Here is a 23,734-nt window from a genome sequence, read left to right as displayed (position 1 = left end):
ACCTTTCTGTTGTCTACCCCATTAACTAATGGTCTATGAACACCAATTAGGTAAGAAAGCTCTGTTTGGTGACAAAATAATACCAGTCAATAATTATGCTTCCTTTTAGTAAGTAAAATAGGAAACATTTCATTTTTTGATATTAATAAATGGTTACATGTTTAAATGGATTCTGTTTTGTCCATCCATGGTCACTGTGGTTCGTATTTTTGCAGAATGTTAGAGAGATGCCTCAACTCCTGATTCGATACATGCCTTCAGATTCAAATTTTCAGAAGCTTAAGAGAGTTCTCATCAGGGATTAGCCCAGACGCCATCTGCAACAATTATAAATCATCTCAATAGGAAAAGGCTGGAAAGTGCATTTAGGAGTATGCAAAGTAAATCAGACTGGGCCAAATGCATCTCATCTGTTCCTAAGAACCAGCTCTCATCTCCATATCCACTGTGGCTCCTCAGTTCCTTCAGCTCTGCCAACCTGGACCTGCTGCTGCTCTCCCTTTGCCAGACAGGCATTAACTATTGATTTTTAGAGTACATCTTAAGAAATGTATGTGCTGTTCCGTGTCCAGCCACTGTGACTGCACACAACTAATTAACTGCATAACAGAGCTGATGTGTATCTGCTGTGGTTTGTATGCACCAGTGGCATCATCCAGGCTTTCTGCAGGCTGACCCCCTTTCAGCTCCCAGCTCTGGCACAGAAGGGACCTCCTGCTTTTGGCCTCTTGCAGAGGAAGAACAGAAACAGAAGGAAAAGGGTGTAAACTCTCCTAGGAATACATGGGAAAGAGACAGAACGATCTTCTATTGAGTTCAATAAAGCTATGATGATTTATATCCCCTGCAGATCAGGCTCTTAATCTACAAAAGCAGACTGCCAAAGGTGGGCTGGGGCAGCTGGAGAATTTACAGCTGTGTAACACCCACCCTGCACCAGTTTGACCCCAAGCATCATTTGCAAAAGTAGCAGCAAAACTCCCGTTCTCATGGCAGTTGCTGATGTATGAAGCAGAACACAAGTTAATTATCAGATTCCAGGTTAAGTTTGCCTGACTGGGAGTTAGAGGAAACCTTATCTTGATGTGTAAACTCAAATAACATACTAAGAAAGAGAGATGAGGAAAGGCAAACACAGAGCACAAAGATCTCAGCTTGTCTCCAGACACACACAGCCCCAAGCTGCAACCTGTTCCCTGCACACAGCTTCAACTCCACAGTTAAAACCAGCCTATGGAAAAGATACTATAAAAAGCAACTGTTCTGATGATGTATAAGTCTCTGGCCAACTGATATTGAGCACAGAGGGTCTTATCTTCAAGTGACTTGTCCATGGCATTATCTTTACACAACAGTGAGAAGTATGAAATACCTGTCAGGATAGAACACCAATATCCCAGACTGTCCTCCCTCTAATGGATGGCTGAAAACAAGTACCAGCGGGTGAAGAAAATTAATGGGTCAAGAAAAGAATTAATAAGGCACTTTCATGAGCTGAGGAAGTGATTGTGGATCCTCTCAGGTATGCAAACCCCACCCAGAGGCTGGTGTTTCCCATATGTTTAGCTATGGATTGAGGTTATTGCTCCAGGAGCACTAATGGCTTCACAGATGAGGATATAAAGGATCCCTTGTACCAGAGGAAGGACCTGGCAGCCCAGCCCAGCAGGGAATTAATGCTTTCTAACCATTCTTATGCCTTTCCCTGGTAAGACCATTTGCCCCTAAAATTTAGATTTTTTTTTCCTTTCTCAATTAAATTCCAGTACTGTCCCCTCCAACATGGTATGGTTTAAGAACTTTAATACCTGGAGAAATTGAGACACAAATCCCAGCTTCCACAGCTGGAGGTACCCAAACACAAGCTCCAGCAGCCTGACTATAGCTCAGTCACTAGGCTGCCATAAGAGAAGAAGGGTTTGTGTTGGGATTCCTGCTCTCCCTTGCCAGCTTTTAAACAATACAGTATTTTTTGTGAATTTTGGGACGAAGCTGATCAAATTAGAGTGATAAGTGGTCACTGAGAAAGTCCTCCAGGTCAGGCCCCTACAGAACATGGATGAAGAACACCTCAAGGCAGGTCAGGACCAGATGCTCAGTCTCAACAACACACTTCAATGTCTTAGATTATCCAAGGCTTTGAGCGGCGTGTAAGAGGCAGAGAATTGTATGCAGAAAAATGAGCTAGCCTGAGAGCTAAGAGAGGTAATTCCAGAGCTACAGAGTTAATTCCAGCAAAGCAGGTGACTACCCAGGATAACAATTTTAGCCTGAACCATTCCTGACTGGCAGAGCTGGCAGTGAGACCAGCTCATTAATTCACCCTTTCCTTCAGCACTTCAAAGGAGGTAGAGTATATTTGCATACACCTGCCATCCCAAGCCAAACTCTGCATCTTCTTCTGTTACTCCAACTGCAGTGAAACCCTCCAGGGCCATACAGCACCCACCATGGAGCAATCCTATCCCAGCTGCCTGCAAGGGCATTGTAACAAAAACCTGTCCTCTGCCAGGCTGCAGCACAAAAGGCTCCTCCGAGGGCTGCCTGAGCCCACAGCTCTGCTCCCACCAATAATCCCCTCCTCCATCATTTAATGAGGCTCAAAGCAGTGAGGTCTGCCCTCCCCCACGCCACCATTCCCTTCCCCACTCCCCAGACAGCCTGTGACAGCCGCAAAGAAGAAATACTCCCCGGTGCATTGTTAAAGGCCTGACTCCCCAAGCCAAAGACAGGCTCAGTTAACATTAAAGCCTCTTCCCTTGTGAGCAACCTGAGCTGAGATTAAGGAATGAGCCCACACTGTCAACCTTAACCCTGATATGAGGCTGGTAACTAGGGCAACAGCATCTCACAAGTAAACCCTGCCATGCTATTTTGTCTTCTGACACTTCTACACAAAATATGATAGGTAAGTGGACGGGTAAATAAAAACTGAACATCACCCACTCTTCTGGCTCATATTTTAGTCTTGGAGTTTGCTAAGAGCTAGGAATGGTTATTTATTAATGCTGATATTAATGCCAAAACATAATCTTGTTCACTGTCTGTGCGTGGTGCACACCAGATGATTGTGTGTTCTCCCTTCTCACTTGGACTCCAGCGCAATTATTTACAGAAGGTAGCACAAAATGATCTTCCCAATATTAGACTCAAGCTGCTTGTCTGGTTTAGCTTGATCTTTATTTATAGACACTGAGTCTGGGAGCTTTTTGTATGCAGAGCAGGACATAGTGACCTACTCTGGCTCGCTTATATAATAGTTTCAAAGCAGACTTAGTGTAAATTGACCCTAATCTGATCTTGAATTGTAACACATTATAATTCCAAAAATAAATCAGCATTTATCTCACTCTATGCAACTCATTTCTTTCAGAATTGGAAATAACCAAAGGCTGATTAATCTAAGTGTTATTTATTAATACCTTCAACTTTTTTTTTAAGTCCCTCATTAACTCTGACCATTACAACAGCCAAGATGTTATTATACCACACAGTTGGGGAGAGCTCTGTAATACACTTGGCTCAGCTTTAGAGTCCATTTCCAAATGCAAATACTATATTCACAGAAAGCAAACTTAAAGACAAAATTCTCATGTGGTTTTTGAAAGCATACCCTTAAAATCCACCCAGGCAAATTTGCAAGAAGACAGAAACCTTGGCACACCTCCAAGCACACAAGTACAAATCTTTCCCTATCATTATTTATGCAAATTTACAACCCCATCCCCACAAGCACTTGAGCATGCAAGAGCTTTCCATGGGCATCTTGATTTTACATTTCAATTGTACACATGGAAGACAACACAAAACATGGACCTGAACCTGAATCAGTATTTGCAGATATTTTTACAGTATTTACTGAACATGCTGAAGAATGGCAGCTGTATGAAAACACAGAGACATGCTTGGAGTGGTTTCTAACAACTTTGAGCAATAATTTCCTGCCAAAAAACTGATCTAAAAGGGTCTTAGTATCACTGGAAAGCAGGTCCATCACATCCTTACTTTGTATCAGTATCAACTAATTAATCAGCCAAACTGATTATGCATGCTATTCAAATCTGGCCTTTGTAAAATGCCATAGCTTGGGTTCAAAGTGATTTCTCACATGGTAATAGTTCTATTAATTTACAGTAATTATTTGCATGGTAAAAAAGGCTGCAGTGCTGCAGACTGGTGTGAGCAGCTCGCTCTTGGCTGGCAGTTGCTGGCTGAAGCCCTGCCCAGATCAGATTGTGCAGAGGGTAAACCACTGACATTCATCTTTCCTATCAGGGAGCAGCACACAGATGGGTTTGGCAGTGAGGGTGCACATCTCCCAGTGCAGCTGTTAAGGTCCATACTGATAGTCCTTGCATTATGCAGGTTATAAAGCATTTAGAGGTGATCAGTAGCCACCTTCTGAATCCTTGTCCATTCCTCAATATATCAAGGTATTCATTCTCCATTTGTTGAGCAGAATAGAGCCTCCTGCTCACTTACAGTATTTAGAGTATTTCACATTAATGTCTATGGAGAGACAACAACTTTTCCTGTTGCTGCTATTGTTCTTGAAAAACTAATTGCTTATTGTAAACTACGTTTGTCTTAGACCTTTTGCAAATGAGGATTTGTGTATTTTCCATTTATGCTTCAGGTACTTGATCCCTGTAAAAATTTCCAGATCCAGGCCCTCAGAACAAGGACACAGTGTTCATTTTTTGTGCAGATCAGTATGAACTAATAACAAAATCCTGCACCATTTGGAAGAGTGTTCTCCTTCAGACTTCCTGGCAGCTTAGTTCTGGGCAAAAATACCTCTCTGGACACTGGCAGTGTGTTATCACACGGAGATACAGCATCTGATCCTGCTGAGCTACTCACAGAGAGCTCTGAAAATTCCTGACAGGCCTTCCAAAGCATTACCTAACTCACAGTTTTTCTGATACACATCCAGGATAAGTTTGTCTGCTTAAATAAGGTCTCAATGACATTGGGGGGAACAAAAGGTCTGACTTTCACCATGCTGGTTTTCACCATTCCCTTTGAGTTCCCCATGGCTGTCTGTGTTTCCCAGGGTAGCTGGAGGAAGAGATCTCAGCAGGGCAGCTGTAGGGAAGAGGAGGATGCCCTCTCCCAAGGGAGGTCTCTGCCATGCTGCAGGCAGCAGCTTTGGCTCTGCTGCTGCTCCTCTTCCTCCAATACAACCTTAAAGCCATGCACCAAATCCCACTCCGTGCTCCAGGCACCAGATATGGGATATTTAACACCCTTTATCTCCTATTATTTATTTTATATATGTATATATTATATATTATTTATCTCCTATTTCAGACTTTTCACACCACACAAAGGCTCTGGCATGGTGATGATGGCCTTACCTTCAAATCTGAAATGGGATGAAGAGACTCAGGGTGAGGATAAATCCTTGCTGCATTCCTGTTTCTACATGTACAATCCAGGAGAACAATTATGGAAGGGAGGCTCCAGGCCAAAACTTGAAAACAAAATTAAACCTTATTCTATCGCTTGCAGTTTCCATTAAAGTGTTTTAATAGGCACCAGTATTTCATTTTTCCTTCAGAAATAATCCTTCTGATGACACTTGTGTTTGCAAGTAGGCAATATTTTTGGCACACTAAATGGGCTGTGGAGGAAAGACCTGATTGTCTGCTGCTTTGTCTGGGAGTACTGAATAAGGGGCAGTAGGAATGGCTTGTTCTAACTCCAGAAGAGATTGGATTACCTACATTTGGCATAATGGAAATAAAAGTGAAAATGGTGCATATTTCTTTTGAGATATTAAAAATTAAATCTTCCTTTCACTGAAGTGCCTTTACTCTAAATAAGTATTTTTGCTCTTTACCTATTAGACAGAAGACCTAATTGAATGGGTACTAATGAGCTTAAAATAGTTCAACTTGATATTGATTTTCCTCATTATTTATTATCATCATCTAGCATTTTTAATGAAGAATTGAAGAAATTGTAAGAAAAAATATAATTAATCCAAAAATATACTGCAAAGAGATTTTTCCAATTACCCGAGAAGAACACAAAGACAAAACAAATGCCAAAGGCAAAAAAAAAAAATATAAATCCTCCAAATATAAATCCTCCTTGACAATATCTTTGTTTTCTGAATGGTTATGGACCAATTGTTACTCAAAGACAGGTGGTGATAACATGGCAACACTCTCAGAGGTAAAGAAGAGCAATTCAGTATTGCAGGATTTACCAAGAAATCAGACAACCAGAAACCTACACAAACAAATGGTAGTAGGCTTCAAATCACACCAAAATAAATTAGGTGATCACACGCTGCAGAACTGTAGAGATGCAGAAATAAAGTTTTCTGGAGGTACAATAACTGAAGGTATCTGGAATAGCACCTTTTAAAGGTCAGGTTTTAAGGCCATCTAAAACTGGACCCCTACTGAGTACTTACAAGTCTATCTGAAATAAACTTTCTGACACAGATTATTGGGAAGTTCCTACACTGACTCTTCAGCTCCATGTTAAAGTTCAGGCTCTGAGATTAGTGGCATGCCAAGAATATCTGCACCCAACACAAACTGTCTGATATTATGACTCTCACATATTGTGCTCTCCCAAAGAAGAATTTTTGACTTAAAATACACTTTTCAAAACCAGAATTCAGGAGGAAAAAGTTCTCCCTTTTCAGACTACAAGGTTCAAAGGCATGGCTTACCCATTACACATCTGAAGTCAAGGAATCAGCACTTCTGAAGACACCAGATGGGCCTTAATACACCAGGCATTCCAAAACTCTTCTCTAATGACACCATCTGGGTGGTTTCTTTATAGAAGCCATATCACTGGAAATTCAGTGACATAAACTCTTTGCATATAATATTTTCTCTAGTCCTGCTAACAATGTCTGGATTATAAATAATGTGGGACATATTCTTCACCCCCTCTGATGGTTTTGTGCCACCTTTCTAAGAATATAAGGGTCCCAAGTTTCACACATCCTCATTATGAGTTTCTCTCTTAATCACTCAGAATTTTCTAACCAAGGCACACTGGCTTTCAAAGCACACCCATGTTTGAGTGACAAGAAACCTCTCCCCACAGTCCAGATCAGAAATGCCAAAGGGATGCCCTGAAGACCCAACAAGAAGGACCCTGAGCAGCCTCCCATCCACACCAGTGTGTGCTGAAAGCCCAGCTGAGGAGCAGTAAAATATTTGCAAACAACTATGCTTCCCTCCAGTCTGCCTTTGGCATGTGTTCTTTCCCCTGCAGGGCTTCAAGTGGGAACCAATTCAGTTCCTCCGAGTAGATTTCAAATGCCATTTTCAAGAGAGAAAAATAATTTGTGTTGTACATTTTCTCAAGTTTCATAAGCATTATTAGCTCAGTATAACATCAGTCATCTCCTTACAGTCCAGCAGTGCCATAATCTCTGCTTTACTATGCAAACACTATCACTCATGCTTAGACTTTAACTAACTCTTTTCTCAATGCACTCAACCTGTTAGAAATCTTACTTGACAGCTCTTTGATATCTACACAGTATATTTTCAAGCCCTCAGCAACAAAACTGAAGCATATACAATCTCTCATGATGTCGAACCTTAACCAATTGAAGGGTTGAGTCTGGATTTCAATTATTTATGAGCTATTAGTTTCCTGAACTAATCAAATAATTCCACCTAAACAGTAGAATAGCTTTTACCACAGAAGACAGTGCAATACTTTATAATTCTGCTTGACAATCTGCTGCCATAGGCAGGGACAAATTGTTGTGCATGCGCCACTCAGATTTAAAAATGATAATGGACATTCAGAAGATAAACATTAATCTCCCAGACATGTTACACCACACAGAAAACAAGCAGTGACAAAAATATTTAGACAAAAGAAATTTCTGGCTGTTTCCAAACCAGTCTAAGGCAAATACAATAAAGGGCCATTATTCGAAGAGAATAGTTTCTGTATGGGGAACTGTTCTAGCTGCTGTTGAAATAAACTATTGTGTAGTGCTCAGTGTAATCCCCTAAGAAAATTTACACATATATTCACTTGGAGGACAATGTAACTTTTCTCATAATTACAGCACTGCCATGTACACAAATCACAAATCACCCACAAAGAATCACAAACCAAACCCCTCCAAAGCAGGAGATGAACTCAGAAATGTTGTGGGTGTCTCTCCTCGGCCTTGCCCTCATTCTTCTCTTGCCATTCACACTGTTTGGGTATCTCATGGGAATTTCCTCATCTTCAGGTGGACTTTGATCTCATGCTCACCTGGCTGGGTTGTTGTGAGCCTTAACATCTCCACTTTCCTCTCCTTCACCTTGACTACGAAGCACAGGCTACATTTAGATTCCCAATTCTCATTCAGCTTCTCCAGATATTAAACATGATTTGGTTACAGCACTTGAACATAACCCTCAGGAATAATTGATGGTATCTTGGTCTTGTTCATTTAATAATAAGGTTTTGATAGGAATTACTGCATTACCAAAATATGGCTGGTCTAGTTTTATTATGTGATTCTACATTTTTTTTGTACAAACACTGGTCATACTTTAAAACTTTTTTTTTTACCCAGCTATAGATCTGTTTTCTGAAATAAAAGCTAAGATTTTTTAAGTAAAGGATGAGCTTCCACAAATATTCATGATAAAAGTGTGAAGGCTGGTAGTACTGTAAAGCCAAACACGGAAAAAACTGGTCTAATTCTAACAACACACAAAAATGGTTTTCAGATTAAGCCATTGATTTTTTATTTATTCTCGACTCTGAGTTTTTCAAGGTTCCTTATCTGTTAGTTCACAGAAGTGTTACCCTTAACACTTACAATTCATAGTTTCATCAGTCTCTGGAAAGAATTTTTCTTTTTTCATAGTAAAATATTTATGCACTCAGTTTATCCTGACAAAAAAGATTATTTTCATAGACTGATAAGCTCAAATATTTGCCTTGATGAAGCCTTAACTACTTCCTATGGCATGAATAAGTATCAGTAATTATGCCCTCACTTCCAAGTATATGCAGGTGGCTTTGCACAAAACTCTGTATTTTCTTTCTGGAGCATTTTATAGTGAATAAAAAAAACATATTCATAAGATTAGATTTAAAAACCACTGCAATCTAATGAAAAGAGTCTATCAGGATCATTGGATTCTGGAGGCTACTGCACATTTCATCCAAGAAACTCTTTTCTCTTGACATATTTTATCATATCTGTTCAATCTCAGTCTGACCTGCACAGGCTTAAGGGTCCAGATGCTCAGGTCCTCATCCTACGTGTTCTTAGACGCCTTCCTGAGGGCAGAGGAAGATAAAAAGATCCCTGTGAGTCAAGCTCTAGTGGAATTTAGGAATGGCAGTTTAAATGAACAGTGTTTCTAGGTCTCTGCCTCATCCTTCTGCCAGAGGTTAATGTCAGCATAAGGGGATGTAGTTATGCTTGAGCTGGCAGTTTATTACTCAGGGGGGTACTTGAACCACCACGGGTGACACGTGGACACCTGGAGAGGCAGGAGTGGGACAGTGGGAGTGACAGCTTTGGAAACCCCTACTCTTAATCCACCAGAGCTTGAAATCGCTGCCCTACCCACCTCTGAAGTTGGCTGTGCAATTCCAGTTCATGCTGGTAAATCCAGTAAACCTAACACAGAACTGGCGTTTTAGTTGTATGTAACCGAATTACATTTCAAAGTAGTACATTTTTCTTTACTTGCAGGGTTTTTTAGCTCTGAGTTATTGTTTTGTATTATGAAATTTCAACCAAATCTAAATGTCATTCCATAGAACCACCTTACTCAGCACACATAAGAAATTCTTTAGATTTATTTAATGTCAGAATTATTGGGAAGACTATGAAGTTATTCCATTAAGAAAAAATACATGTTGGGAAAGTGAACATCTGAAAATGAGATGTAAAGCCTAAATGCAAGGATTTGGGTTACATGTTGGTATTCTGCTTCATAGTAAGAATCTATTTATACACACACTGCTATGTTCACCAGGGGAATTGGAAACACATTTGCAAATTAAAGTCTGATTCAAAACAGTCTCTTGCTCGAGTAAAAAAAAAAAACAAAAACAACAACAGTGACACAGAGGCAGAGTAAAATATCTTAATTTGTGTCTACAGGGAACATGTTTTTCCTCTCGCTTATACCTTTAGAATTTACCACATCAAACCTCTGCTTATGGATGACTCATTTTTAGATGCAGTCATTGGTTATTCTCATATATCTGGTGTCACACATGGCAGGTCACCTCCTCTGCCTGCTGCTGCCCCCCTGCTCCATGAGCGTGGAGCACAGCCCTGCTGCAGCTGCCACCCTGCTCAGTGCCAGAGACCATGGAGCCATGGAATAGCCCAGGTTGGAAAAGTCTCATAAGGATGAACACTGAGAGCTTCAGCAGCAAAACTGCACATTTCCATAAACATCATCTTAAGGTGTGTAGGAAATGCAGCTCCTCAGAGCATAAAATCAGTGGGAGGGTTTGCTATCACAGGGATGCAGCCAAGCTGGATTCACATTAACTAAATCTACCCTGTCCTAATCGTGTGTAGGGACCAGAACATCCTCCTGGGAGGTGTCTGTCATCTGGTGGCAGCCAAGGACAAGCTGCACTGCCACCACACCAGAGGACCTTCCCAGCTCCTTCTGCTCTTCCAGTCATGCTCAGGTAGATGGACACAAACAGCCACCTGTGGGCAACACCAGCACAACCCCCACACATTGTCTGTATGTCATGTTTGTATGTCACAGACCAAGTTTTATCATTGCTGTAGGAGACATTCACTCTGCTGGGTGATAAATCCTCCTCACTGCAGGATGTGGGGCTGATGCTGTTTGAGATCGCCTCATTCCCTGCTTCTTCCTGTGCTTGTGTTACCACATAGAATTACTAAGGCTGAAAAAGACTTCCAAGATCATCAAGTCCAACCTTCAAATGAAGGTTGTCCTACCGAAAATATAGGCCTATGCATGCAACAGGGAAGGAATCCTAGATATTTTATTGTTATAGGATGTTATATTAAGTCTCAGAATACAAATCAATATGAAAAATCATTTCTCACTTTATAGGAACATGGAAATATTCTCCCCTAAAGTGCTCCTGACTGACTTTAAATCACAAGTGATCCTGATCAACAAGAGATATATGTGTTTGTGAGCGCAGCAGGATTGGCACTGTTAGGAACACACAAACCATGTTGTATCCACAAGGACCATGCAAGACAGCAGCACAGGCACAACCATGGATGGACCATGCTGTGTGTCCAGCCACCACAACAAACTCAAAATGAGCTTCAGGCACACACATCAACCCAACTGACCTTACTGAGAATGCAGGACTGACAGGCAGTCAGGGCCTGCAGGTCAGAGCCAGGCTCAGGCTGGGTTTGGAATCGACTGCAGACAACAGGGAGACCTCTGCCCAAACCCAGAGGAGACCAAAAAAAAACCTCACCCAAGGTTTTAAATAGGAATGACCACATTTTGGCCAAGAAACCCAGAACTAAGGAGCCAAAGAGTGAGTAGAAAATACGCTAGGAAGCCAAGGGAAGGGTCAGGAAGCCTGGGTGCAGGTACAACAAGCAGGATTTGCAGGAGGGATCAAATAAAGGCAGCAAAGCCCGGGCAGGCTGGTCAGAGGAGGAATCAGAAGCAAAACAGCTGCAGCCAAGGGGCACATTGAACTGCCAAGAACAACTGGAAGCATTTCTAATCTGACTGAGGAGTGGGGGAATCACCAAGAGCCCCACAAGCTGCTGCTCAGCTGTGCAGGCTGGCTGAGCTCTGTGCCCCCAGAGCCATGAAGATGCCCACAGCAGAGCCTGGCTCTCCTGCCCCTGGCAGAGCTGCTCTGGGATTGCACAGATGGGCTGCAGAGGGGTTTTAGCCATTTTTTGGGATCAGTGCTCCCAGAATAAACATATCTATGTAAGAGCATGAAGGAAACACTTCACTGGATCAACAACACAAGGCATTTTTCTCCACATAGAGTTTCCTGCTGGTCTTTTCATTTGCTGCTATTTTCTTTTTGAATCACACAAGAGCCACTCTTTCTAATAATTGTTCTATTGCTTGGAGTCTGTAAGGGAAGATCTGCTACTGCCCTACAAAATTTAACCTTGGCAAAAGAAATAACAAATACATCAAGTAAACCTGCCTCTCTTTCTAATGCTTTTATCATTATCCTTTTTCAGATATGGACCTAGTTTCTGTAAAACGTGATATCTTATACACTGGAACTAATAATAATAATCTGATTTTAACTTGCAGATGTGCTTATCAGCTAAGAAGATTGACTATTGCCCACATTATTGATTAGAGAAAACATATCAATGCACATCGACCCTACGTTGCCAGTGGAACCCCTTAAAACTAATGACTTCCAAGTACTCAATGCAGCAGTGGCAGAACTGACAATTGCTTATGGTAATATTGATCCCATAGATCACATGAGTGATGCTGTTTGAATTCATGGAGCACTAAACTTTGCCTTTCAAAGAGCAGATGCACCTTTTGATCACTGATAGAGTGTGTTTGGTTCTAAATCTCCGTCAATAAGGGGGTGAATTTCCCTGTTCCGAGTGCTGATTTGTAGTCATCTCCAAAGAAATCCCTCTAGGAGCTACACCTAATGGCTGACAACGCATTTGTCTACAAAATGAGTCAACTGTCAAAGTCTGCAGCGTTGTGCAACTTCCTTAACAGGCTGATGATTGCTTATTCATTGTCAAAGGTTTGCACAGTATTAGGAGGGTCTATAAAATCCACTGATGACAAAACCCATGGCAGCCTATAACATATTGCTAGGCCCTGAAATGAGAGGATTTTGTCGGTATTAACTACAGTTGCAGCCTCCAAGAGTTTACACTTCTGTTCTCATTATCTTTTGCCTATTTTCTTCAAAGCGTGAAAAAAGCTGTAAGTAAATTGACCAAAGACCATATGTCTTCATCTTCTTCTGTTAGTTTACACAGATCTTTGCATTTTTATGCTCTCAGGTTGTTTTTACATGTTATTGTTGTACCATGTCATATAAAAAACCCAAACATGTCAGCGAAAGGCAGAGCTGATCTAATGAAATGATGTCATGGAATAACTCTTGCAGATATTGCAGAGAGATGACTACAAAACCATGGCTACAGGTGCATGTACACATAAAAATTCACATACACATTCATATTGCATATACATGGAAACACTAATGTGGTGTACTGACTCATTCATTTAGTCCAGTCCAGGTTTGCAGATTAACATGAACAGCTGCCTTATTCTTTAAGGCTCCAAAAGTTGCTAAACTGGAATTAAACTTCATCTAAAGCTCCACACTCACAATCAGTATACACAGGGGTTCGGATTCGTGTGATTCTGAGCCTGATATGTCATCAAGAGAACTGACCCATGCCTGCATGTGTCTCATTAAGGCTGCCCAGATATGTCATTTCCAATTTCTCATGTCGACCCTCCCATCTTCCTTTCTTAGCTAAAGTGTTCAGTCATCTCCATCCTGCCAAAAAAATTCTAAGCATACAGCTGATCCTGAGCTCTTCTCTTGACCCTTTGTAATGCTTAAAATAGTAGATGCTAAGAAATTCTTCAGCACCACAAGGACACTAATGATTCCTTTCATAACCTCCTTTAGTATTTTGCACTAAATGTTCAATACTTTTAGATGAAATTAATGCAATAAGGTATTTTTTATATGTGCGTATTTGTAAATATATCTGACTTTGAAAAATGTGCAGCAACTGTTGTGTATTCCCTCATGAGTTGCAGGATTAACACTAAATGAACATTAAATCAGCAACTCCTGTGTGTGACCTTGTGCTCTGCACAGCCAAGACCATCAACTCCCTCTGTTTTCTTGCTCAGCTCAGAGGAGATTGAGGAGATGCAAAGGACTCAAATATTCCTTATGGAGCCACTGCTGCTGGCTGTGTTTTGCAGAGAAAGGGGCAGTTCTAGAGTGTGTCTGAAATGGGGAATGTGCATTTTAACCCACAGACAGTGGGCTCAGTCAGTCCTGAGCACAGGGCAGGAGGAGCAACCTCTCACTGCTGTGTAGGGACAATACTTAAATGTGGTTATTGCAGTGGGACTCTACTCAGTATGGCATGAAGAGATGAGAAGGGGGATGAGCATGTGAACCCTGCACCTCCATACACAGAATGCAGCACACTCTGCTGCTGCTCCTGCAAATTTGTGATTTGGAAGTTCCTTCTGAGGGCTTCTCTGATAAGTGACATCTCACTTTAATACTGTGTTACCTGTAAGCTACAGTTCTCATGTCAAATTCTGCTGTCATTTGTCCTTGCAATGTCTGCAGCCCAAGAACAGTATTACAGATTATGATAATCACCTTTAAATTAATCAGGTGTAGCCTACCAAGGCTGGTTCTTAAGGAGCCTTATGGAAAGGGCATGTCTTCCCATGTGAATATAACCCCATATAATGTCCAGCACAGGAAGACTCTGCAGGAAAAGACTAAAGGTGTGAGTGGCTCAGTGTGTCACCTCTGGAAAGACCCTGAGCTGGTGCCACCACTCACATCTGCTCAGTGTCACAGGTCCTGGCTGCAGAGAACAGCTCATTCCTGCATTCAGTGACAGATGAACCAGCTGAGGTGGGATTTCCTACCTCTATTTCTGCAATAACAGAGGCAGTCACATGCCAAAGACCTGATCTGGTTTGGGTAAAGGGCACTGGCCATGATGCTGCAAAGTGTGGATGTGTAAGTGCCACTGCTCTCAAAGGGACTGCACACAAATTTCCCTCCTAAGCACAGGGTCAAGAGCTCTACCAGGCTAACACGAGACTGCTCAGCATCTTTTACTGCTTTGAGTCCAGCTGAAGTTCAGATAAAAAGCAAAACATTTTCTTTCACTATAGTCCTCGTGTTGCCACAGAAGCGTGCTTGGGAAATAAAACCCCTTTGGCCTCCTGTGAGAAAATTCCCACCGTGCAGTCAGTGCATACCACACTTCTGCTGCAATATGCATGGGATCTCCTACAAACTTCAGAGTAGGAGGCAAAGGGTAGGAGGAAAAGCTACTGCTTCAAAACATGCTGCTGAGGCAGCTCATTGTGCTGGTTTATTCAGATTGGAACAGTCATCGCCCCGGTGTCTGAGTGCCTAATTATTGTTCTTGAAAATTAAAGCAAGTGCTAACAACATGAGATTTGTCTGCCAGTTCAAACTTTTGCTGCAGGGCACTCAATGCCTTTATCAGAAACAACTGGGAGTATGGTTTCACATCACATATAGACCCAGAAGGGCTACTTTATAGATATCTAAAGAAACTGGAAAGCTTTGGTGATGCTTTTAAGTCAGAGAGCACGAAGAGCTCCTTCCCTGCCAGAAAATGCCTCTTCTACAGATAATCAACACTTTCCTCTATCCCTGTTCAGGAGAGGGGTTTGTTTCAGAAGATACATGGCTGTCAAAAGATACAGCCTACAGCCCCCACTGCAAGGATGCATTTTTCTGAATCAACACTCGGTGATGTGGGTAATGCCTCCACAGAGCTCTGCCTGCAGCAGCCTGGAGCTCAGTGCCAGCTCATTAGGTACTTGGTGAAAAGTGGCTCCATACCTGGAGTGCTGGGATAGGAGTAACTAGTTAGCATTAATTTAGGTATTTTCCATTACATTTACAGACTTATCCACAGTGTGATTTCAGCAGAGCAGGTCTGAGCTATGATACTCAGCAGAGTTTTCAACTAAAATTGTAAATTTTTGCTTGTCAAAATTGACACCTGTGCCTTTTGCCACACTTCAGCTACAGCCTTCAGTGCTGCTTCCCAACTAGAATTCTTTGCATGGCACAGAAATTTATGTTAAAGGAAGATTTCTAGCCTGGGAGGAGAGAGGTGAGGGAATGTGTACCATTGAAGAAGTACTATATTATTATTTTACTTACAACTTATATGATTCCTGTAGAGTTTGCTTCTTTTGTATGCACTCAGATGTATTTCTGGTTAAAAGAGCAGTATGAAAAAAAACCATTTTTAGCCTTCCAGCTGTAATTCCCAACATGCCACTTACATTTTAGGAACACAGCTTCATAACTCTTTCTTTATGCCTTGATATTCCTCATCTGACAAATCCAACTATATCATAGATCTCTGTCTCAATAATTGTTGGTCCTGTAGGAAATGGCAGACACTATTTTTCCCTTAATGTTTTCTTATGCTAATGGCAAGTGATGTGAAGTTCATGTCACCTAGCTACAGGATGAAATCTCTCAGCAAAAGCCTATGTGATAAAGCCAAGTATTTCTCTTGGTAAATAAAAAGCCAGGTACTGATCTGTAAGGAAGTCAGCTGTACACAGCACAGCTCTGCATACTGCATTCCCAGAAATTCAGTAGAGGAGAAAATGCTGAAGAAAATCATCAACAAAAAAATTCTCAGGACATGATTCTCATTGACAACAAAAGCACCTTTAAACTTATCATACTGTAAGAGAATATTGAGTAGGGTATAAACACAATATAATATTCTATTCCTCCAAGGCCTATAGCTGTCTGCACTGGTATAAAGGTGCCTGGGCAGTCAAATCTGTTTCCTTATAACATTATGTCATGTTATATTTCATTTCAAAATGATGTTTAAACATAACATAACTGATTTGCCCTGAACTTCTAATTTGCTGCCCATTGTCCTTGTCTTCCAACAGCAGCAATGAAAAAAAAGCTGTCAGCATCCCACTCCTGGCTACAATATAATCATGTTAGGAAGGTAGAGAAGTCAATGACAGTCTGACCCACAACGTGCACTTTGAGAGTCAACTTCTCTTGCCTTCATGTTTGAATAGGGATCAGCCTCACGATGCTGGGTGAGGAATGTGAACTCATCTCCAGCCCGCATGCATTTATTTCAATGACAAAATTAAATTTCTTTTTGAGCTATGACCAACTCAATCCACAGTTAGGATTACATCCTCAGCAGGTGTGTATCCCTGTAGTGAGAGGGATCATCCCAGCCCAGTGTCCCACTGTCTCAGCTCTCAAAGGCTCCTCCAGGCTTTGCTCTGTTCGTGGTGTCTGGAGGACCTGGAGCAGAGTGCCAGAAAGAAAATGCAAAAGCTTGGGAAAGCACATATCCTTCGAATAAATGATCCATTTTCACTGCAAATTCCACAAAGGCTTTCTTATCTTCATAGTCTGTCATCCCCAAATGACACTTCTCCTGGCTGCTGTGTCAGTCTGCCAAATGCTCTACACTTCATGAATGAAACCTGCATTTGTGCACAGGCCATCATCTCACTGATGGGTTTTAGAAGGAACAAGGCATCTTTCTGAAAACAGTTTTTAACACTCCAGGCTTTTCTACAGTAAATCAGATTAACAGGACCAAGCACTTTTGCTGCTTAATAAGCAGCATTTCACCAAGATACCATACATAAATACAAATAGTTGTGAATGGAAATTCCAGTACTTACATACATTTTAAAATTACTTTGGGGAGTGGATGTCAACATATTAATTTTTTGAGCTAGCACTATTTCCCAGTCTCACCTTCTGCCCTGACAGTCACACAGCCAAGTCTCCTAATATACACTGAGATGATGTGAGGAGTTTCTTCAGCAGCAGCAGAGAGAACCCCAGTGCTACCTTCACATACTCACCAACTGGAGAATCAAGTACCTGACAAATGTAATGAGGCTCCAGTGCCTCATCCAACAGGAATAGGAGAATTTCTAACACCTCACAAATTATCCCACCTGTCCCCTTTCCCAGAGGTTATTCTGCTGTATCCACATCAGCAGAAGCAAGTAGTGACTTTCTAGGGACTAAGTACCAAAATTAGTAATTTGTTACGCTGGGCTTAGCCAAAGTGAGCATAAATAAGTTATGTTTTACTAGATAGAGCTTCTCAGGAACATTTTTGGACCATCAAAATTAATTTATCTCCATCAGAATTGTTGCAGGACACAAAAATCAGCACTTCCAACTCTACAAACAGAACCACTAAAATCTTCACCAGCACTGAACGAGTAATTCTCTCTTTTGTGTTTCAGTGAAACGACAGCCAGCAGTGACAGCGTGACAATGAGGATTTTGTCCTGTCCCTTTCAGAGGCCATTTCCCCTAATCCAGGCTGGGCTGCTGAACAAGACCCCCCTGCACATGGGCACCACCTCCTGTGAGACACGAGCTCTCCTGGCAGGTCTTGTTCAATTCTCCATCACACAAAGGTACTTTTACTACACATGCAGATTCTCCATCAGGCTCACTCTGATTTCTTACTGCTACAGATGCCACAGCAATGTTAAGCAATATTAATGGTGTTTATGCAACCTCTAATGCAATTCAGTTCCACGGGACATCATGTGTCATTTGATCCTGTAATTATGCAGCCTCCCCAAACTAAATCTGACCTTAACTGGTTTAACACAACTGACTCAGAACCAAACCAAAGTATTGAGGTTGAATGGTTGAAAGATTTTTTTTTTCCCTAAGATGAGGCTAGAATTAAACCAGAGATATTCAGTTGTAAGGTCACCCTGAATGGAAGAAGCAAGATGGAGATTTTCTTCTTTCATTATGATCTATCAAATGGAGATGGAAAAATAGTTGAAATGTTTTGGCTTTGGCAGTACATATGATCTGTCCTCAGATGAGCCTGCATGCATAATTGAAACTATAGCAGCAATTCTGCTATTGAGACTCATATGATACTTGCCTTTGAGATGGTTTGCAATAACAGGAGTGAGAGCATGAATTTAGCATAGAGAATTACACAGACTGAGTTACATGCATGTAAACTACCATTGGGCGGGAATGTTTGCACACTGATATTTGCTATTGAAAACATTGGTGTTTTTGAAGTAATTTATCCAGACCCCCACACTTCTGGATGTTAAATGAAGAAGGGTGTCATAGACTTTCTCCTTGCATCTCTATCTGGACACATCTCTATCTGTGCAAACACAGCAAAAGTTCCACCAACTTTTAACATACATCACCCTTGACTCACATATTGAGTGTGATGTTCATTACAGTTCATTCCAATTCATTAAAAGGGTCTCTAAATAAAAGAATGTGCAGTTGATTTCAGCCAGGCCTGAACCAGACACTACAATTTCTGAATTACTTTATTGCTCACAGTCAACTAAATCAATAATATCTGAATCAAGACCATCTTTCAGCCTCATAATTACAGAATAAGATTCTTCATTGTGCTGTTATTGTGGATTAAATTGATTCCACATACTTCCAAAGAATGGTATTTTCAAGGGCCCCATCTGTTCCGTTTTCCTTGTCACGTTCTCCTGTCAGCTAAATTGTCAACCTTTCACTCCTCACTGGGGCATCTTCTGAAAATGTGGAATCATCAGTTCCAGGGCAAAACCAAGGCAGACGCTGCCCATTGTAACTTAAATGGCCACAAGTCATCAGCAGCACAACAGTGTCAAAAGGAGGTTTTGGTAAAGGAAGAAGTCAAATGAAGAAGTAACACACCTCTTCTGACTCATGATCTAATATATTTGTATTCAAAAAATTTCAAAAAAACCCTCTAAAAAAAAAAGATATTAAAAATGATAACTGCACATGTTGATGATGCCTCAGGACATTTTAACTTGCTTGCCAAGATATGCTTGGGTTTGTGAAGCTATTGTGCTTATTCTTGTTGTTCAATAAAAAATAATTAGTTGCCTTGGTAACTGCCACATCATGTCATGCTTATGGTGTTTCTGGGATAAAGGGCACCTTCTTCAAAAAAAGTCACCACTTTGTGGTAAAATGTCTTTGCTTTTTGTCATATCTATGAGAAACAGTTTCTCTCTGTTTTAAACTCTCTGTATGGAGATGACACCATATGGTCAGATAATTTTCTTTTCCTTTTTTTGTAGTGGAATAAGCCATTTTTATCTTCATTAAGGAATTAAGCAATGATTGTGATAACTGTGGATGCAAAATATTTCCTTTATTTTTTGGATATTCCAGATGCAGCTTTTTAATGCAATCATAACAGTAAAATAATTGCCTTGATGCACACCTTGGCAAACCATTTCATAGGATAAGGTGGATATTGACTCAACTTGCACTGGTTGACATGAAAGGGGAAGTATCAGGTCCTGAAGGAAACAGAAATTGGTTGTGTACACATTTATGGTTGCTCCAGAACATGCAAAAGCTTTGTTAGCAGTGCAGGGAAAATGAGCACGAGGAGCTGTAAAACCTGACTCTGGCTGGCCCAGCACACAGTAAAACACACCACTGCTGCATCTCCTCTACTCTCCCCATGCCAGGACAGGCTGATCCCTTCCAAGCTCATCCAACACTTTGCAAATCCACCCTGAGGGTTGGTAGCTTGGAGTAAAACAGATCATAGCTCAGCTTTCCAAGGACTCACCACATTCCTCATCACTTTTGCTTCCCATTAAGTCAGTGGCATCCATTTAAGGATAGCAGAGCCAAAAAAAGGTCCTTTTCTAGAAGCCAACCACTTTGCATGACCACCTCACCACTCCACTTTTCCTATGCTTGTTATCTTAAGCAGATTGTTAGTAAGGTTTTGACTTTACTTTTCAAAATTACTTTTTAAAAAACCCTTCCTAAGAAACAGTTACAAAATTAGTTACTTCAAAAACATTAATATCTAATCTAACCTCAGATACCATTATCAAAAAACAGGGTAATATTTGTTGTTTGTTTATCATTCAAAGTCTAGAATTCAGAATGAAGGATCTGTGTGTACCCCCTCAGCACAAGGATGGTTTGTGCATACAAGTTTGGGGTGTTCAGTAACCCAGACATTGACAGACAAACAGAGGAGCTGGATGCCACCATGTCTAAGTGGTTCTGGTCACCTTTCAAGATTCTCATATAATGTGAGCTCACACAGAATGAGCTTAATTAGATTTTTGCCATTTGACTTGTAAAAACCTGTAAAAATTTTGTTCTTCTTCTACAAAAGAAAATCTGGTATTCTTCGAATAACTAACCAAATTTTACAAACAAATTTTACAAACCCACATCAGAGCTGCCTAAAAGTGATCCTCAGCAGACAGGTCATTATAGATGAAGACAGGAGAGAGAAAACTGGGGAAATTCTTACTCAGGCAGAGCACAATCAATAGCACGTGTCTTTCCAAACTTGTAATGAATTAATGTGTCTTAAGCATCAACAGTAATTTGACTCGAGGTGCAGTGGAACACACCTTACCTCAGTGCAATCTTCATTCCACCACTGTGCTTCACATCCCTATTTCTAGGAGTGACAAGTACAGAGCCACTAAATACAACAAATATCAAAGTCTTCAGCACCTGGGAGATGAACATAAGCCACGAGCTTATTTGCATGCATACAAAAAGCTACATTAAAATAATGCTAGTTCTGATCTATTTCAGACTTTCCAAATGTCACATTTACAGCTGCACATGCAATCTTAATTTCTCTCCCTTGTGCATCCAGCCTGTGTATTCTGGCAAGAAGAGTGTCAGGGAAAAAATGTGACCACGTAGTCCAAGATCCTAACACCTATATACATGGAAATGCATAATCACTATAATTCTGAAATTCTCATAACTTCTGTGTGGATTATCTACCATCTCACATGTATTAATTACTATATTGAATTTTTAAACACTCAGACTAAAGAAAAATATTGTGATGCGTACAACTTCTACCATGCTCTCTCTCGTGACTCAATACCAGGAGGAGAATTGACTTCTTGCTGCTTAAAGCAGGTTCCCACCACTGGGGTACAGAGCAAAAGAGGCAGCATATCACAAGAGGGGAAACTTATTCCTTTCAAAGGACTGCACTGCACTCATAGCACCATGTGCTGGGTTCATACAGTGCCCCAAAAGTGGGGTTACAAAGCAACAAGACCACACCTTAGAGCAGGGCGGGATGCAAGGTGGGGACATGGTGCCACCTTGATGTCCCCAGGCTCCCCAGGAATCCTCAGGACACTGCTCTGTGCCTGCTCTGCTGGCACTATGTGCTGGGCTCTGCAGAGTTCAGTGATTGCAGCAGACTGGATTTCCCCAAGGATCTCCTGCGAGGGAAGGGAAAGGAAATGATCATTTTTAACACCTCACAGCTTGGTTAAGCTTAAAAGGAACGGGCACTGGACTGGTAATGGCCAGTTTGTACCCTTGGAGCCTTGGTTTTGTTTGGTTCTTGGGTTGGTTTTCCTTGCTAAGTATATAAAGATTGCTGTAATCTACGGGGATGATAATGCTTCCCAAAGAAACAATCAGGCTTTTTATGCTGGATGATATCTGGCAACGTGAGTGTAAGAGCTTGGTTTCAATTCTTTGAAATTACAGATGGTTTAATACTAATACACAAAGTAAGACCTGCATATTTCTGGGATCTTTTTCTTGCAGCAAGAGACTTGATAAAAATTCTATCAAAAAAAAGAAACAAGCTCTAAAAAGGAAAAAAAATGTTGCTATTCCTATAATACAACAGGAGGATTTTCACAAATGTTGTTTTGTTTCCATTAAAATGTATCAACAGAATTTACACTCTTTTTTGCTGAGTTGGTTAAATATTTAATTAACTTTAATTATATTAAAATTTTGAGCATGCTTATGAGAAAGTTTGGAAATTATTACTAAGCAGGAATAACTCCAAGAAGCAACACCAAAAAATTTAAAATAAAAAAATGAAGCTATTCTAAACACCTTGGAATGAAAATAATCTGGAAACTGTAAGAATATTTCCATGTGTATACACTTTTTCAGCCATTAGAAATAAGTGGGGTTTTTTTAATAGCCCTACACTGAGTTTCTCTAAAAAATGCATTTTTACTCTTCTTTATAAACACATATGATTCAGTTATATCATGACTTTATAATCCATATTTTGAAGCCATTTGCCAATAATTGCATTTCAGCCATAAAGCCAAGCAAACAAAGCCTGTATTTTCCTTTCCATACTGCAAACTCACTGCGTCACACGGAGCTGCACGGGGTTTGCAGCCTTGCAGGATGCCACTCCCTTTTCCCAACCAGAAAACATGAGTCAGACTATTTAACAAGAAGCAAGAGTTTGCTGGAGAAGCATTTTTTTCTGTAGCATGTTGTAAACTGGCAGGCGGGTGGGGGCAGAGTTCCAGTCTGGATTGTATTTATAGATTCATTTAAAGGGTATGACGAATGGTCAGCATAAATTTCAGATGAAGTCCAAAGTAAAAGTGAAACCTTATTGTTTCGTGGAAGGAAAAAAAATAAAAAAGTGTATATATAAATTACCCAGAGCAGAGCAGAGTTTAGAGGTTGTCACAAAGGCATGATCCAAGCCCACAGCTTGGAATTACAGACAGAAGCCAGTGGCTGCCTCTGCAGTGTCCTCAGCAGCAGCATAAGGACACACATGCCCCATGGCAAGCTCTGTTTATGTCTACATTTTAGAGGCTTATATCTGCTTTGAACCTTATCCTTAACCTAATTAAATTCTTTATGGGTTTGCCTGCTCATGCTGCCCCTATATAGAGGTAACCATGCAGTTTCTTCTGGAAGGAAAGCAGGGGACATACCCCAGCCTCCTGGGCACAGCCATGGGGCAGAGGTGTAGGGGCAACTACAGAATAAACCAGGAGACAAGATGGAATATCAAAAGTCTTTCTCAACAAGGGAATCATAAAAAACTAAGATATATAATCTTATATGAAGCATCAATAACAACACTGGCAGAGAGGGGTGCCTGTGCAAAGCAAACCCAGCACAGCACAAATCTGCCCTGTGCTGCACTGAGAGAGCAGTTCTTTTAGGGGTTTTCCAGGTT

Source organism: Sylvia atricapilla, chromosome 12, assembly GCF_009819655.1.
Source record: "Sylvia atricapilla isolate bSylAtr1 chromosome 12, bSylAtr1.pri, whole genome shotgun sequence".
NCBI classification, from domain to species: Eukaryota; Metazoa; Chordata; class Aves; order Passeriformes; family Sylviidae; genus Sylvia; species Sylvia atricapilla.
This window is presented reverse-complemented; position numbering follows the sequence as displayed.